Here is a 19,961-nt window from a genome sequence, read left to right on the forward strand (position 1 = left end):
AACTCGTCGAGGAAAACGATGTTTCTTTTACGACGAGATTCTCGGTCGTGTGTACGAGGCCTTAGCGAAAAATACCAGCAACATTTTGTTGCCCTCAAGTTAGCCTTTTTCAACCTTTTTAACACACAGGAACCTTTGAAATGACTTTCAGTTCTCAGGGAAGTCCTCCTAAAAATTCCTATATTAGGGATGGGCCATACGACCACCTGTTCGGTTCGCACCAGAACTTTCAAATATCGGGAAAGTTAGGAACCGAATAACGAACCCCATTGAAGTCTCTGGGACCAGAATGTGAAAAATTTAAAAGTGCCCATTTTGAAGGTTTATAGGCAAGTAATTGGGCATACAATGGTTATGGGGGTACGGGTACTGCCATGGGGGACATGTATCAATGAAAAAAAGGTTTGTAAAAAGTGTGTTTTTCAAATGAGCAGTGATTTATTGATGCTTAAAGTGAAAGTATAAAAATGAAACATTCCTTTCAATATAGTGCCTAGGGGTCCCCTTAGTCCACCTGTAAAGTGGTACATACTGTGTATTTTTTGGATAAATTCTGGTGTCTCTACCCCAGACTTTGTATTTCTACTTCGGTAACGGGTGCGGAAAAATTGTTGTTTGGGTGTCGGTGGCACCCTTACACCATTACCCTATAGAGGTACTCTTGATGAAAGCAAGAATTGGCCTTGCTGTCAAAAATATTTAATGATATGCACCTGTCAAACAGGTGCGGAAAGATTGTTCTGTGGGTGGCGCCTTCACACCATAACCCTATAGAGTTACTCTTGATGAAAGCAAGAAATGGCATTGCTGTCCAAAATTGAAATGATATGCACCTGGTGGATTCTGCCCCTTCTGTGAATTTGTAGAATGTGCTGTACCACAATGGCAGATTCCCAGTCTCTATTTCTTTTCACGTAAGGCCATTCCAGCTGTCTATCATCACGTGGAAGGCAATATTGTGGCATCGTTGGGCAAGGCAGTCAGCTGCAAAGTCCACGTTACTGCTGAAACGTGGTCCAGCAAGCATCGCAGGGACAATATATTTTGTTCACAGCACACTGGGAAACTTGCTTGCAAATCAGAAGGATGCAGGACAGGGCTCAGTGCTGCAGCTTGTTGTGCCACTATGTCTCCATACAGCTGGTGATGATGCAAGACTTTCAGCTCTACTCCCTCCTCCTCTTCCTCCTCCTGCTCCTCCATGATCTCCTCTGCTGAATTGTCCTATGAACCTCAGGTACCCCGTAAGCGTTAAAGGTCTATTCAATGAGTCAGGCTAAAAGGTGCCTTGCAGTGCTTAAGCTGGTGTGTCTAGGGGACAGGACCCACACCGGATCAGTGATTCTTGCAGTTCTGCAGGGACAGGCCCAGAGGTGGTTCACACTACACCAACAGGAGTCAGGAATGTGTGATGAGGTGTGTGATAATGGCACAAACCTCCCGTTTGCCCTTAGACAGGGAAAGTTGACACATGTGCCATGCCTGGCACATGTCCTCAATTTGGTGGTGTAGCTTCCTAAACGGGTACCCAGGGTTGGAAGATCTACTAAAGCTGGAATTCCACCTGCCCGTAAACCGCCTGATTTGTGACATGTCCACCAGGTAGAACTCGAATTTGCCAATGCTGCAGCGGCTGCACATGCAGCAGAGGGCCGTCAACACGTACCTGTGTGAGTATGGCACAACGACAGGTGCAGGCCAGCTCTGCTTTTTTTTCCCACACCAATGGCTGCTCATTAAGGGTGCATGCACTGTACTGTCACCATTTGAGGAGGCCACAAGGATGGTGAGCCGTGACAATGCATGCATCAGTGACACAATCCCTGTTGTGCTCCTGCTGGAGCAGACTCTGCGTGGCATTATGGTCAGAGCACTCGCAGCAGAGCAGCGGGAGGAGGACTTACTTTCCTCTCAAGGCCCACTTTATGTAGACACCATAGTTCCTATGCCACACAATACACAAGAGTAGAGAGAGGAGGAGGGATATGCTGGCAGTTTCTGAGGCATTGAAGCAGAGGAAGACATACATGAAACAGTAAGATATGGTTTTCCATCCTCAGAACCCTTGGGAGTAGTTCAAGGCTGGGAGGCAGCTCCAGATACTGTAATCCTCATGGACCCCGATGAGTCTGCTTCTCATGCCTCCGCAAATTTGCAGTGCATGGGCTCCCTCATGTTTCAAAGCCTGCGAAAGGAAAAGACCCAAAAATACGTGGCGTAAAGGGAAAGCATTACTATTGGTTGGCAACCCTCCTTGACCACTCATCCAGTCCCCACAGAGAGTGCAGAAGATGAAATTCCTTGAGGACACCTAAAGAGGAGTTTATCAAATGCTTTTCCTGACTCTGGCAGGTTACAGTGTCATGGAAAACATAGTTTTGAGGCTACTGTTGGTCAAGAGAGGAGCGGTAAAGAAGGCAGCCGCCTAAGTGATGCATTTCTGAATTTATTTAGTCTTTACCGCCCAGGGCTTTTAGTTGTCAGCCGCCCAGGGCTGTAACGCACACAACTATATGGCGTTAAACTTGCAGTAACGCAATTAAATATACAGCGTTAAACTTGCAGTAATGCAATCAAATATACTGCGTTAAACTTGCAGTAATGCAATGAAATATATGGCGTTAAACCTGCAGTAATGCAATGAAATATACAGCATTAAACTTGCAGTAACGCACAGAACAATACAGCGTTAAACTTCCAGTATTGCACAGAACTATATGGTGTTAAACTTGCAGTAACGCAATTAAATATATGGCGTTAAACTTGCAGTAACGCACAGAACTATATGGTGCTAAACTTGCAGAAACGCAATGAAATATATGGTGTTAAACTTGCAGTAATGCACAGAACTATATGGTGTTTAACTTGTAGTAACGCACAAAACTATATGGTGTTAAACTTGCAGTAACACAATGAAATATATGGCGTTAAACTTGCAGTAACATACAAAACTATACAGCGTTAAAGCGGGGGTTCACCCTAAAAAAAAATTCTAACATTACATCCAGCATACTAACGACATTTACAGTATGCAGGTCTTTTTTTTTTCACCGTACATAATGTTACATTGTGATTTTCTCCCCGGCTTCCGGGTTCTGATTCCCATGGGACTGGGCGTTCCTATCCCTGGGTTAGATGATTGACGTCTGGTGAAACAGTTCCCATGTCGCACAAGGCGCGTCACCATATTTCCGTAAATAGCCGAGCTGCGAGTCGGCGCTATACGGCGCCTGCGCCCACCGTGTAGAGCTGACTGTGCAGGCGCCGTATAACGCCGACTCGCAGCTCGGCTATTTACGGAAATCTGGTGACGCGCCTTGTGAACCCCCGCTTTAAACTTGCAGTAATGCACAGACCTATATGGCGTTAAACTTGCAGCAACACACAGAACTATGTGACGTTAAACTTGCAGTAATGCAATGAAATATATGGCGTTAATCTTGCAGTAATGCACAGAACCATATGGTGTTAAACTCGCAGTAACGCAATGAAATATATGGCGTTAAACTTGCAGTAACGCACAGAACCATATGGCATTAAACTTGCAGTAACGCACAGAACTATATGGCGTTAAACTTGCAGTAATGCACAGAACTGTATGGCATTAAACTTGCAGCAACATACAGAACTATATGGCGTTAAACTTGCAGTATTGCACAGAACTATGTGGCGTTAATCTTGCAGTAAGGCAATTAAATATATGGAGTTAAACTTTCAGTAACGCACAGAACTATATGGCGTTAAACTTGCAGTAACGCAATGAAATATATGACGTTACACTTGCAGTAATGCACAGAACTATATGGCGTTAAACTTGCCGTAACTCAATTAAATATATGGCGTTAATCTTGCAGTAATGCACAGAACTATATGGCATTAAACTTGCAGTAACACACAGAACTATGTGGCATTAAACTTGCAGTAACACAATGATATATATGGTTTACATTTTCGGTAAGGCAGAGAACTATATAGCAGTAAACTTGCAGTAATGCAATGAAATATATGATGTTAAACTTGCAGTAATGCAATGAAATATAAGGCGTTAAACTTGCACAGAACTATATGGACAAATGGTCGAATGACTCTATAATTGGGTTGTTCGGAGAACTTCCAAACAGCCAATGTTCGGCCCAAACTCATGCTCGGTCCAAACAGTTTACCCATCCATATCCTATATCTACAGCTCATGGAAGATTGGCATGAACAGTAAACAGTAGATCAAAAAATAAATACAAGAATAAATAATGTGTCATACCTGACACTCAGGGCTGCTCCATATGACAATGTCATTTTAGCAATAATAATAAAATTAAACAAATAATGATAATGGCCCGAAAAAGAACTGCAGCGTTTCCTAAAATCAGTGGTCAGTGGAAAAATTATTCCTTACAATTCATCCCTGGTGTTCCATCTTTAAATTAGGACAATTTGTTGATGAAGTGAGTAGAAGATTGCTCTTCCTTTCCAAAATTTAAGATAAATATTGTATCCCTACTGAGGATGGGGAGTGTGTGAAATAGGTCATGGTGGGGATAAAGGTCATGGTGCCCTTTACAAGCTTAGGCCACACAGGAGCAGCTTTATACTATTTAAGTGCTGTAAATTATAAAGTACTCCCAGATGACCAGGACAAATGTCTGAGAATAATGACAGCACACAATGACAAATCTGCATGTACCCTTTAAAGTGATTGCAAAGTCTCGTTTAAAAAAATTAAAATAACAAACATACTATATTTTTTACTTTCTGCTAAAAAACATAAGCAGTTCAAAAAAAAATCTTTATTAATTTAGGACAAAATGTATTCTGCTACGTGTCTTTGTTTTTTTGTTGTTTTTTTTTACTATATGTATTTCTATGCTTAAATGAATTATCCCCCTTCTTCTATACACCCCTGAAGAAGTATAGTTCGAAACGCGTCGGGTATTAAAGAGGTTCTTCATGTACTCCCTTGCATGGTGATACCTATTGGAACAGCGCAGTTTTTCTTTTTACTGTGTATATTGATTGGTTTATGTGAAAGTTGTAGCATCTACAAACTATGGTATATATGCTGAAATATTTATAATTTTTTTTTATACTATTAATGGTGGCGATCAGTGACATAGTTGGACTGTGATAGTGAGACGGGAAATCTGACACTAACTGGTACTGGGTGGAAACTGACTAACCGACATCATCCAGTGACACTTTTACAGTGATCAGTGATAATAGTATATACTGCCATTGTACTAATTACACTGGCTGGAAAGGAGTTAAATCTTGGGGTAACTAAAGAGTGTGTGTGCCTAACAAGTAATGTGTGCTGCTTTTTGCTAAAAATCTGTTGGTTTCCTCTCCCCTCTTTGCAGGGAGAAGAAACAGTGCAGTTATTTGACTTAATAAAGTGGATGTAAACCAAATGTTTTATTTAATTTTGCTGTCACAATGTAGAGTAAAAGATTTCCTATCATCTGTGCCCAGTCTTGCCACAAACAGTTAATCCAGCTCTGAGCAATCCTCTTCTTTTTTCAGTGAAATAAATGGACAAACAGGAGAAAACTTTTTTCCGTTCTTCCCCCTTGCTGTGTGTGACAGGTTATTTACATATCTCATGCACTAGCCTGGAGACAGGCATTATTTTTTAATTCCCACTCCTTTTCTGAAGTCATGTGGTTACTTTTCTGGATTTTGACTGGATGTTAGTGATCATAGCAGAATTTAGTGTAAGAAATACACAGGACAAAATGCATGTTGACAAGGGGAGTGTAAAGGTGGGCGGGGAGTCTACTGACATCACGACTCCACCCACCGAGCTCCAGGCAACAGGTCCACCCTCAGAATTTGCAGTTTTTCAGTTCATTATAACAGACAGAGGGGAGACATTTGACAGGTAAGGATCCATGCAGGAGGCATCTATATCCTTATAGATCAGCACTATGGCAGTCGTTTAGAAAGGATGAGAGTGGGTTTACATCCACTTTAAGTCAAATAGACTGTGCACTTTTGCAAGTGCAGTTGCTCCAGAGCTTTATAAATGAGGGAGAGATCTACTGACTTCCATCATGTGCAAACAAAAATGCTTTTTTTCCCCCCTTGCATGTCATAGGATGTTCTTTGCAAAGTAAAGCTTTATTCCGTTTACTAAACTCTGGAGCAACTGCACCATTTGCCTTTAGTAAATCAATCCCAAAGAGATTGTTCCCCTGTCAACACAGGGCTCTGTGCTGTGATTGGACACAGCTGATCAGTGGGTCCCAGCCATAAATCATTGTCCCGAATCCGACCATGAATCATTTGCCTGCTGACAAAATCTGAAATCCAAATACCGGGAGGGGGGCGGGGGGCATAACAGGCAGCGAAATACAGGAGTAGCAGTCAGTAGTAGCTGCCTGTCCGCAGAATAATGTGGATGGGCTTTCCTAAAGTGGTTACTCTGCCCCTCCTAAATTCATAGAAAGCCTTGCATTCTGGGAGAAGTATACTAGGGGTTTATAAAAATGGTGCATGGGTAAATGGGGTGTAAAGATAGGTGTAGGAAAGCAGCTGAGGTCGCTCAGCCTAAACAAAGCAATGACGGTCTGAGAGAAACTATCGCTGTTCGCATGTATTCAAAGTTTCAGTGATTACCTGGGATTAGGGACATGCACTATATTGTCAAAAGTATTGGGACTAAAAAGGGGTGGATTTCCGCGCCAAAATATATAGATTTAAAAAATTGATAATTAAATATAGCTGCTCCTCAAAACAGTGGTGAACTGTGATTGTGAAAAAAGGAAAGATTGGAGGGCGCTAGTGGTTCCTGCAAGGAACAGTAGGTGATTAAAGTGATTATAATCCCATGGGGAGTGGATTACCTGTGAGAGTGACCACAAATTACTTTGATTGAAAAAAAAACAACAAGTAATGTGAACAATAAGAATGTGAACAATTAAAGGTGAATGTCCCAATATGAAATAAAATTAAGTCAGGGGCCCCCTGATGGTGTGTTAATCACGAAACGTGCGTCGGCGGCTAGTGTCTGGTCACATCCATGCCCCAGCTGATCCCGGCATCTGAATTATCGAGCCGAGCTAGAGGACACCACGCCGCAAGCTGAATGCTACCTGAGCAAAGGCTGCCGCATAGGAACCTGATACGCTTACAGCTCCAATGCCGGGTATGCACTTTTTAAAGTAAGAGGCCAATCGGCTTACTGTTTTTTATGCTTTTTTAAATAAATGGAATTATGCTATGAGATCCCCTTTGTATTTTTTGGTTTGACCACACATCGTCTATGAGGTTGGAGTTCCAGGTCCAGTCCATGTCATCCAGTGTGCAGGCACTTATCCTGTCCAGCGTTATATGACTATCTTTTTCACTAAAGTAGTCCATGTGTTGTGGTAAGCGCAATATAAATCCTGAGCACTTCGGGTGAAGCTGTGTTATATGGTGAAGGCATTACTATCACGTTGAACTCACATTGCATGACAATTTATTTCATATTGGGACATTCACCTTTAATTGTTCACATTCTTATTGTTCACATTACTTGTTGTTTTTTGTTCAATCAAAGTAATTTGTGGTCACTCTCACAGGTAATCCACTCCCCATGGGATTATAATCACTTTAATCACCTACTGTTCCTTGCAGGAACCACTAGCGCCCTCCAATCTTTCCTTTTTTCAAAAGTATTGGGACACCTGCCTTTACACGCACATGAACTTTAATGGCATCCCAGTTTTCGTCTTTAGGGTTCAATATTGAGCTGGCCCCACCCTTTGCAGCTATAACAGTTTCAGCTAATCTGGGAAGGCCGTCCACAAGGTTTAGAAGTGTGTCTATGGGAATGTTTGACCATTCTTCCAGAAGCACATTTGTGAGGTCAGGCACTGATGAGGATGAGAAGGCCTGGCTCACAGTCTCCGCTCTAATTCATCCCAAAGGTGTTCTATCGGGTTGAGGTCAGGACAGAGCAGGTCAGTCAAGTTTCTCTACCCCAAACTCGCTTATCCATGTCTTTATGGACCTTGCTTTGGGCACTGGTCCAAATCATTTGATGGAGGACGGATTATGGTGTGGGGTTGTTTTTCAGGGGTTGGGCCTGGCCCCTTAGTTCCAGTGAAGGGAACTCTTAAGGTGTCAACCAGTGGTGTATTTAGGTTTTGTGCTGCCCAAGGCCTGGCTAAACTCGTGCACCACCTAAATATGACTCACCCCTTCCCATCCTTTTCTGTCAAGGCCACACCCCCATTTTCCAGTGGGGACACTAGTTCTGAGGGCCTTGGGGGGGGGGGCAGCAGAATCCCTTAATTTACAGGGATTTACTCTCACTTCCTGTTTTGCTATGGAGCCCGTCAGTTGACTTTCTGACAGTTTTTAGCCTCCCGACATGACAGCTGTCTCTCTCTAGCTGAGAACTCAGATGAGAGGTCCACTGTTATGATAGAACAGTCAAAACTAGAAGCGACGTAAAGCCCCCCCAGTTTCCGCCCACCCACACAACAACTCATTGGTTGGGGTCTGCCTCCCTAGCCTCCTCCATGTGTATAGGCTGTACCCCCCTGATGGTGGCCCTGACAGTATTATTATACCGGCAGGCTGGCGGCCGCTTTATGGGGGCAGACCGATTTCCCTTCTATCCCAGTCTGCCCCAAGATTAACGCTACACTAAAAGTGTAGCGAAAGCCGTGGGGACTCTTTTCGTGCTGCCCCCTGCAAATTGCTGCCCTAGGCCTGGGCCTTGTCGGTCTAGGCCAAGATACAGCATTGGTGTCAACATACCAAGACATTTTGGACAATTCTATGCTCCCAAATTTGTGGGAACAGTTTAGGGATGGCCCTTTCCAGTTCCAACATGACTGCGCACCAGTGCACAAAGCAAGGTCCATAAAGACATGAAAGAGTGAATTTTTGGCGTGGAGGCAGTTGCCTTTAAAGTTCATGTGCGTGTAAAGACAAGTGTCCCAATACTTTTGATAATATAGTGTATATGTGTTTAGGGTCCCTCAGCGAACACTTCTCTTAGCTTGTTATTACTTTGTATAGGTTGAGTGACCTCAGCTGGTCCATTCACCTATGGTTCCAGCCACAAGAAACTGCTGATTCTTGCCACTGAAATCTGCTGTATGCCCGTAATCGCCCATGTAAAGAAGGCCTTATGCTGCGTACAGACGGTCGTTTTTTGTGATGAATTAAAACAACGTTTTATATCATGAAACAAAATGACGTTTTTGAAACTTCAATTTTAAAAAACGACGTTGCCTACACACCATCGTTTTTTCAAAATGCTCTAGCAAAGCGCAGTTACGTTCAGCACTCTTTTCCATTGAAGTGAGCTTCATACCTTGCTTCTGAGCATGCGCGGGTTTAAAAACATCGTTTTAAACGTCGTTTTAACTACACACAGTGATTTTTTATGATACAAAAAACGCAGTTTTAAAAAAACGACATAAAAAATTGAAGCATGCTCAAATTTTTTTTTTGTTGTTTTTTAGAAGACATAAAACAACGTTTTATTTCATCACAAAAAACGACCGTCTGTACGCAGCATAAGCCTAGGTTCACATTGTTGTGGGTTAGAAATTCGATTCGGACGGTGCCATTTCCGGCAATAGCTGCCGATTTGGCATGCGATTTGACACCCCAATTCGTACCAATGCAAACCTAGGCTCAAGGGGCCAGATCCACAAAAGGGATACCACGGCGTATCTACTGATACGCCGTCGTATCCCTGTTTCTATCTATGGAACTGATCCACAGAATCAGTTTCCAATAGATAGGGAGAAGATCCGACATGTGTAAGGCACTTACACTGTCGGATCTTAGGATGCAGTACCTCGGCCGCCGCTGGGGGAATTTCTCGTCGAAATGCCGCTTCGGGTATGCAAATTAGCACTTACGGAGATTCACAAAGCTTTTACGCTTCGTTTTTTCTCCGTAAGTATTAGTTTGTAAATGCAATATTAGGGCTGCTTTTACAAGGTGTAAACTGTTTAGGCCTTGTAAAAGTAGACCCTTCTATCCCGCGTCGCCGTCTTTTTTTTTTCAAATTTTTTTTTTTCCCGCCGCAGCTCGTATTTTTTTTTTTACGCCCGTCGCGATTCTCAAAACCCGGCGCAACGTAAAAACGGGAGCGCGCCTAATTTAAATGGGACTCGCCCCATTTGAATAGGAACGCCTTGCGCCGGCCGGATTTAAGTTACACAGCCGAAAATTTCTAGGTAAGTGCTTTGTGGATCGGGCACTTAGGTAGAAATTTTGCGGCAGTGTAACTTAAATGGGAATATTTAAGTTACGGCGGCTGGCTGTGGATCTGGCCCAAGGTACTTTTATTTACTATAAAATAGATTGTGTTTTAGCTATTTTTGTTATTTTAGCTCTGCTGCCAAACAATAAATCATCATTAGACATGACCCCTACTAGCTGTTGTAGCTACTTTTTGTTAATGGGTACCCCAGGGAAATGTTATAGGGTACGAAGGCTGTAACCTGTGTTGTTCCCCCAGTGTCTATGGTAGAAGGAGACATCTAAGGACCATTAAGCAAGGCACAATTCTCATCTGCTGCTTCCCCTAAATAGCGCCACTCAAAGCGAAAAGTATACCCTAGCCTTACAGCAGAAATAAATAAATATTTCCATGAAATTCAGTACCCACTGGTTAAACATCACCGAACTGGAAGCAGCAGAAATTATGCATTCAATTAAAATATTTTGTTTCATAATGAGCCAAAGTACTTATTAAATGTAAATGTTCATGATAACATTCTAATATATATACAAATACGTTTAATCTGCAGCAAATATTACTATCATTCTGTCTTTTGCCTAAACACAGTAGAGTCATTTACATAAATCTGAGCAAGGAAAAGTGAAGCAGAGCTGTTGCCATGGTAACTGTGCTGTTTCTGGGAAGACCTGGCAAGGACGGAAAAGGGGCAATACCCCCTGGGCCACTTTTGACAAATGAGAGCTGGCCCAGAACAGAGATGGTCCTGTTGCAATACACAGTTTTGTACATATCACCCATATATTTAAAGTGAACTTATTTTTTATGTTAAAGTTTTAAAAGTAAACATCTTTGGCTGAGAGCAGACATCACATGATGCTTGCTACTTAGGGCTCTTTTACACGGGCGGCCCGTTCAGGTCCGCCTGCCAGTTTTTTAGGCGGACCTGAACGGGCGCTCCGTGCTCCCCTATGGAGCCGCGGATGTCAGCGGTGACATTCCCGCTGACATCTGACCCGCTCCGATCCGCCAAAGTGTGATGGAGGAAAAACCTACTTTTCCATCCGTCTGGCGGATCGTATCGGGTGAACACAGAGAGACGGTCCGTGTTCATCCGATCCCCCAATAGGGGGACAGTGTGCGAGGACCGCTCTGTCATCCGCCGGCTCAGCGGGGATCAACGGAGTGATCCCCGCTGAGCAAGCGGAGGTTCACGGGGCGGATCATTACTGATTTTTAGCCTCCTGTACGGTATTAGCCATAAAAGCCTCTTCTGTGCACCTCTCTGATATAGTCCCACTTTGTTATTAGGGGACCACTTTTTTGGACTTCATGGCTAAGCACTTTGAGGTTGATTTACTAAAGGCAAATAGACAGTTGCAGTCTGCAAGTGAAGTTGCTCCGAAGCTTAGTAAATGAGAAGAAGCTGTGCTGACTTCCATCATACAATCATTTGGAAGCAAAAAAAAATGTTTTCTTGTACGTGATTGGGTGCTCTTTGCAAAGTAAGCCCTACCTCATTTACTAAGCTGTGGATCAACTGTAATTGCAGAGTGCAGCTGCACTTTGCTAAGTCTCCACAATCTATTTGCCTTAAAGTGGATGTACACCCACTCTCATCCTTTCTAAACTACTGCCACAGTGCTGATCTATAAGGATATACCGTATTTATCTTCCTATAGCTCGCACCGGCGTATAGCGTGCACCCCCAACCTAGAAGGGAAATTTCAGGAAAAAAAAGAAAATACTTACAGTTTGAATGCCCCCCGTCGGTGTCTTGCCCGGCGTCCATCGGCGGCCTTGTCCGGTCCGGCGTCCGTTTGCGTCCTTGGTGGTGTCCTCCCTGCTTCTCCCGCGCTGTTTTTGAGCCGATCCCCGCTTCCCGTGCTGTGTTTGAACGCCGCCGCCGACATTTACCGAGCGCAGTACACTCGGGCACGCTCGGCTCCTCTCGCATAAAGGCTAGGAGGCGGCACAGGGCGTGACCGCGAGCGGAGCCGAGCCTGGCCGAGTGTACTGCGCTCGGTATATGTCGGCGGGAAGCGGTATATGTCAAACACAGTGCGGGAAGTGGGTATCGGCGTATATCGCAGAGGTCCTGAGTCAGGCCTGTGGCAGAGGTCTGTTCCTCTCAGCTATTTGCAAGTGACACTTCGGCTGCCAGGCTTGTGGCAGAAGTCTGTCCAGGGGCACTTTACCCACTCTGGCTAGAGTGGCGACGAACTGATCTCATTATTACTAAGAGCGGGACTGCTCTTCTTCATATCCAAGGCCTGATACTAAAGTTGTTCTCATGCTTCATCAACCTTTCCTGTCTTGTCTTATGTTGATGTTGGCCATGTTGGGCCTTGGAATAAAGCATTGAAGAAAATCCAATTGATGACTGGACTTTCGCTCATTGCCTCAACTCACTAGTATCACCCCTAGACACCCTGCAAGGTAACTTAATACGCCGATCCCACAAACAACCAGCGGCTCCTGCGGGGGTAGCTCTACATAAAACAGGTTCTACATTTTTTCACCGATGGAAAAAAAACTGATGGGGCCCACACACGATCGGTTCGTCTGATGAAAACGGTCCGTTTTCATCAGACAAACCGATCGCGTGTACGCGGCATTAGGCTCTTAGTTTATTACATCAGATAATATGCTTGACCGAATTTGACCGAAACGCGAAGTGTGGCTTTGGAGTGTATCACTTTAGGAATTGGGCCTTCTGTATTCCTGCGCAACTTGAGATGACTTCAAGGCGTTAGAAAACCTTGTATTTTTCATATATAATAAGCATTACGGATCAACTGCCTTCGTTATACTCTTAAAAGGTTGTATAAAATGGGATTACTGGCTGAACCCACTTGCCTAAGGCCCATGTCTAGAAAACAGTTTTGCTGGATCAGAATTGTGAACATTTCGCCTACCTGTTGCTACGAAGTTGCTCTTCGTTAGTCAGACTGGCAAGATTTCATTCTCTGTTTACTCATTATTGGGTTCGATTCTGCAGTGTTCTGTGCCACCGAGGGAGTGATTCCATTAAGGTAGGTGTAAATGCCTCTTCGGGTGATTCACCTGTGTGACATCAGGCTAAGATGGGGAATTTCCATCTGTTCTGGGTCATGTAAAGCTGATTTGATGAAGCTGCTGTTTGTCTGACAATTTTCTGCACGGCTCCTTCAATTTTTTAAACAACTATAGTGTGTACCGAGCTTTATATAAGAAAAAATGAAATTGTGTGATGGGGAGAACATCTGCTTTTAACCTGTTCCTGCCTGGACCCAGGGTTGGTGACCTTTGCAACGTACCATTGGCACAGCCCCCCCCCCCCCCTGGAAAATTAGCATACTCCCCTCTATGTGTGTGGACGTTTGTGGGCAACCTGTCCTGGCTCAACAAGTACCTGTTGACAGTCCTCTGCACATCTGTTTTAGCGCAACCGGCCTCACTCTGCCCCTTTTACACAAGTTTAGTTACCAGGGGATAAATTCTAAAAAAGCTTTAGAAGAGCACCAACCACAGGATGGAGCTGTGAGTGTCTTAACACAGTGCCACATCCTATATACAATGAAGGAATTAATGTTGGAGTGAAACAAAAATGGACTTTATAGGCACTAATCGTTGACTTAAAATATGTTTAATTGATGCAATCCCAAAAGGGTTATTGAATCAAAATTACAGTGGATACATTTGTAAAATACATTAAAAACAAAAAAAAATAACAATTATCACAAAGAATGTAATAATAAACAGAGGATTAAATTAAACCAATACTGGTCCAAGAAAGACATCAAAGAAAAATGATGGCTAGCATATGTAGTAGTAGATTTCAAACAAGCTCTACATGTTTCGCGGATGACTGCTTCTTCGGGAGCTATTGGTATTTCATCCAAGGTAATGGATAGGGTTTTATATGAAACCCATAAAGATTGGTATATCAAAAAGTATTTGTTGAGGTAGATGCAGTTTTTGTCGGCAGGTTCCAATGGTAAGGCAGCTGAAGATAAATCGACAGGAGAGCCAGTAAAAGAGTTATCACGCTGGTCAGGTATTCTAGTGAGTAAAGGAGGTGAAACCACCTGAAGGTATATTCATGTAATAACCCTTTTGGGATTGCATCAATTAAACATATTTTAAGTCAACGATTGGTGCCTATAAAGTCAATTTTTGTTTCACTCCAACGTTAATTCCTAGTTACCAGGGGAGACGCCCATATAAAGGTTAGAGGAAAGAGTACACACCAATAATTTTTTTCAACTAGTTTCCACAGTGCTTCTATACTGGCAGGGGCAGACTGGTATTTACCCCACATACTCCTAAACCTCTCCTGACTCTTGGCCATCTCCATACTCTATCCTACATACCCACTGTTCAACCTTACTATTCTACAAAGGCCATATTTGTCACCTTGGGTCATGGGCTTTTGCATGGTTTCAAATATACTGTATTTGCTGGCGTATAAGACTACCTTTTACACTAAAAAAAACTGGCCAAAAATCAGGGGTCGTCTTATACACCGGGTCAGCTGTTCGGATGCCTGCTGGATGTGCGGTAATACTGTATGTAGCTTCGGCTACATACAGTATATAACGCTTAGCCAATCCCGGTGAGCGATGTATTCAAATGAATACAGAGCCTGCTCGGATTGGAGTAACAACCTCTGCCAATCCGAGCAGGCTACATACACAGTAGCCTGCTCGGATTGGCTTTGAGAGTCAGAGAGGCGTGGGCTGATGATGTTACCGCCTCTGCCAATCCAAGCAGGTTTGTATTCATTAATAGAATACATTGCTCGCCATGATTGGCTCCAGAAGGAAGAAATATAAAGCGTCGGAAGAGGGGTCGTCTTATACGGTGAGTACAGGCAAAAAATCTTAAAAAACTGTAAAATTAGGGGGTCGTCTTATACACCCCGGTCGCCTTATACACCGGCAAATACGGTAATTTATGTGTCCTTCCTAAATGTAAATTAGTATGCATGGGTCAGCCCTGGCAAGGGCATAATGTAGTGAATAAATATGCCACTCACTGGTTATTTGGTTTTGATATCATAGAAATAAGTATTATGGCATAATGTGTGTGTGTGTGTGTGTGTTGTGCTTAGGGTGACCACGTTTCCAAACTACCATTCAGAAAAACTTAAAGGTCAGCAGCTACAAATACTGTATTAGGACACTTACCTGTCCACAAATCCAGCGGGGTCCCTACCCGAGCCACTTTTTCAATCTTTCAATGGACTCTCGGGTGTTGCCGCCGCCATCTCTGCTAAGGAAAACCAGCAGTGAAGCCTTACAGCAGGGGTGGCCAACCAGTGGCCCGGGGGCCACATGTGGCCCGCAGAGCCCTCTGATGGGGCCCGTGGAGCCCTCTGATGTGGCCCGTGGAGCCCTCTGATGTGGCCCGCAACCTCCTGCTCTGGAATGGTGGGTTGGCAAGCCCAGATCGCAGGTTGCGACCCGCCATACCAAAGCATCAGTGTTGTGAATAAAGCTGGTGGTAGAGGAAGAAAGCGGCTGCGGAGCAGAGCCCCATAAACCGATGCTTCCTCTACAGCGTCAGCTTTTGCCACAGGCAGAGTCTATGGCAAGTTCAGCTAACCCACACGATAGACACAGGTGCACTACGCTGCACCCGCGGTGTGGGTAAACCACAGCGCATCAATGTGAAAGCAGCCTTAGGCCCTTTTCACACGATCAGCCTGACCAAATGTGACCCTCAATTCACCTCTATAGAGCGACAGATGTCTGTTTACGCCTGCCTACCTCCAATCTGAAAAACAACAGGGAATTTTTCTCCTTCCACCTTCCATCAGGGCGGATCGGAGGGCCTATAGAGTAGCCGTGACCTGTCATCCGCCCGCTCCGCTCATTGTGGCCCTCGACTGGTTACCAAGTTGCTTAAGTGGCCCTCGCTCTTCAAAAGGTTGGGCACCCCTGCCTTAAGCTTCACAGCTGGTTCCAAACTGCGCATGCACTTTGTGAATGGTCAGGCGGCGGGGGAAGAAGGAGAGGGGTTCCGGCCATGGCAACTCAGTCGGAAGTGGGTACCTGTCAGAACCAAAAGGGGAAGCTCCACTTGTCGTCGTCCCCCCCCCCACTGCCACATTTGGCAGCTTTCAAAGGGGGGGGAAACAAGTGGAGCTTCCCCTTTTGTATGGAGCTCTGCTGTAAAATATGTGGGACTGAAGCTGGTTTTGTATGTGTTTTATTGTATTGTGGCCCGCTCCCGCTGTGATTAGACACAGCGGGAGCTGATTGGCGGGTACATCGTACTCTGTGTCCGCTGGCACCCGCTGATGCTTCGGTACACAGGCAGAACAGCATTCTGTCACTACAGAAGACATGGATCCTGTGTCTCTACTAAGCAGAGGCACCAATCCATGCCTTCTCCTAGTACAAGCACCTCCCCCACAGTAGTAAAGCCCTGTTCAGGCACATATTTACCCCCTTTGATCACCCCTTATGTTAATTCCTTCCCAGCCAGTATCATTAGTACAGTGACAGTGCATATTTTGTAGCACTGATCATTGTATTAGTGTCACTGGTCCCCAAAAAGTGTCAGTTAGTGTCTCGACTGTCCGCCGCAATTTTTGCAGACAGTTATAAGTCGCTAATCGCCACCATTACTAGCAAAAAAATAAAAGATAAAAATATCATATAATTGTAGATGCTATAACTTTTGTGCAAACCAATCAATATGTGCTTATTGGGTTTTATTTTACCAAAAATATGTAGCAGAATACATTTTTTCCTTAATTGATGAAGAAATTCGATTTTTTTAACATTTTTTTATTGGATATGTTTTATAACTGAAAGTAAAAAATATTATTTCTTTTTTTCAAAATTGTTGGTCTTTTTTTGTATATAGCGCAAAAAAAAACCGCAGAGGTGATCAAATACCACCAAAAGAAATCTATTTGTGGAGGAAAAAAATCATACATTTTATTTAGGTACAGCATGTTACAACAACGCAATTGTCAGGTGTAGTGCCGTATTGTAAAAAGTGGTCTGGTCATGAAGGAGGTAAATCTCCTGGAGCTGAAATGGTTAAAGAAGAAAACAATTAACATTTAAAACATAAAATATGATTGAACTTTCCCCATTAGTCTGCGTTCACATCTAGAATTTGCTAGACTCGCTTTTTTTATGTGTATTTTACATGCAACACGCAAAGGGCAGCCTATTCACTTTAATGAGCTGCCGTGCACGCGACAAACGTGCCAAAGAAGCTCCTGCACCTTTTTTTAGGTGTAGAGATTGACACATTTGTTGCAAGTTTGCAGTGCGTGAAAACACTTGTTTGCTGGGCGTGTTTGGAGTGCAAATAACAATTAATGAGACTGTGAATGAAGACACATGCTTCTGCATGCATCAAAGAATGCGTAGATGTAGGGCTGAAACAACTAAACGGCTTAATCGATTATGAAAATAATTGTCGACTATTTTTTCATAATCAATTAGTTGGTCAGCCGATTAGTTGGCCTAATCGACTGACCATTATTTGTTAACGTATCAGAAAATACAGTGGCGCACACATACAGCTCAGTGCACCATTTTTACATGTCAGCAAGTACCTAAGAATGCAAATGTGTGAGGAGCAATGACTCATGGGACATGTAGTCCTGGGCAGGTGAAGGAAGTCAGTGATTCTAAAGGCAGAAGTTTTTTTACCTTGCTATAAGGACACTCTATACCACATTTTGCAGCTTGCTATAGGGGTACTCTGAAGGCAAAAGGAACCAGAAGCTCCAGGGGGGGACCCCAGAACAGGCGAATCAGGGCTGCTCTGTGCAAAACCACAAATGTTTTTTTTAAATTTGACTTGCTTTTACCATTCAATTTTAAAATGAATGTAATTTCTGAATAAAAACCACATACACGGGCAGAAAATGTATTTGATTGATAAGTTTTCTATTCTGCTCCTTTCGAATTTTCCCATCACTGTGGTCGAAGAACATTATCAATTTGACCCCTCTAATGATTAGAAAATCGAAAAAACTTTCTTAAAATGTTTTTTTTTTTTAAATGTATGGCCAGTATAAGTGACAGCAGTAACAGATAGCTTGTATCCAGCTCCCTGCCCAGGACAAGGGAGTCTGTCATGCATAGTATTATATTACAGTCCTGTCTGAAATTGGCAAATCTGTGATTTTGGTCTTTTTACACTTTTTTTTTTATATATATATATTTTTATCTCTGAAGCCTCGTACACATGACCGAGGAACTCGACGGGCGAAACACATAGTTTTCCTCGTTGAGTTCCTTGTTAGGCTGTCGAGGAACTCGACAAGCCAATTTCTCCATTCCCGTCAAGGAAATAGAGAACATGCTCTCTTTTTGGCTCGTCGAGTTTCTCGACAGTTTCCTCTACGAAAATGTACACACGACCGGTTTCCTCGGCAAAAAAATATCTCCCAGCAAGTTTCTTGCTGGTTTTTGCCAAGAAACTCGGTCGTGTGTACGAGGCCTGAGTCAGATAGGTGCTAGATTCAACCTCTAATAGTTGTATATCTCTTCTGTTATTTTTCAGAATAGATTTGATATTTTGTTCCCTAATCATAAAGCTGGTTATTGACATTTGCCACTGCACATAATGTGGATATTAACCACTTAACCCCCCGGACGATATTGCTGGTCAAAGACCAGGCCACTTTTTGCGATTCGTCACTGCGTCGCTTTAACTGACAATTGCTCGGTCGTGCGACGTGGCTCCCAAACAAAATTGGCGTCCTTTTTTCCCCCCACAAATAGAGCTTTCTTTTGGTGGTATTTGATCACCTCTGTGGTTTTTAGTTTTTGCTCTATAAACAAAAATAGAGCGACAATTTTGAAAAAAATATATATATTTTTTACTTTTGCTATAATTAATATCCCCCCAAAAATATATATAAAAAAAAACAATTTTTTTCCTCAGTTTAAGCCGATACGTATTCGTCTACATATTTTTCGTTAAAAAAAATCGCAATACGCGTTTATTGATTGGTTTGCGCAAAAGTTAGAGCGTTTACAAAATAGGGGATAGTTTTATGGCATTTTTCTTAATATTTTTTTTTTACTAGTAATGGCAGCGATCAGCGATTTTTATCGGTACTGCGACATTATGGCGGACACTTCGGACACTTTTGAGACATTTTTGGGACCATTGTAATTTTTATAGCGATCAGTGCTATAAAAATGCATTGATTACTATAAAATGCCACTGGCAGTGAAGGGGTTAACACTAGGGGGTGAGAAAGGGGTTAATCATGTTCCCTGGGTGTGTTCTAACTGAAGGGGGGGTGGACTGACATGGGAAAATGGGAAAATGGGAAAATCGCTGTTCATACATTGTGTGAACAGACGATAGGTCATTTCCCCCCCCCTGACAGAACCGGGAGCTGTGTGTTTACACACACAGCTCCCGGTTCTCGCTCTGTAAAGAGCGATCGCGGGTGCCCGGCGGTGATCGCGGCCGCCGGGGAAGCGCGTCGGCGTCAGGGGCGAGCGGTGGGCGCGTGTGCGCGTCCCTATTGGCTGCTCGGCGAGATGACGTATAGGTACGTGATCTCGCCCAGCAGAGCCGACCTGCCGCCGTATAACGGCGGCAGGTCGGCAAGCAGTTAAAGAAAAATTTTCTTTTTTTTTTTAAACTTTAAATGTTAACAAAATTATACACCAAACTTTTTTTTAGGTTTTTATCCGATTAATTTAAACAATAATTGGCCAAATAATTGATTAGAAAATGTATTGTTAGTTATTATTATTATACAGGATAAAAATCCTGTATAATGATAATAATAATA

The sequence above is a fragment of the Rana temporaria genome, chromosome 12, assembly GCF_905171775.1.
Source record: "Rana temporaria chromosome 12, aRanTem1.1, whole genome shotgun sequence".
Taxonomy (NCBI): Eukaryota; Metazoa; Chordata; class Amphibia; order Anura; family Ranidae; genus Rana; species Rana temporaria.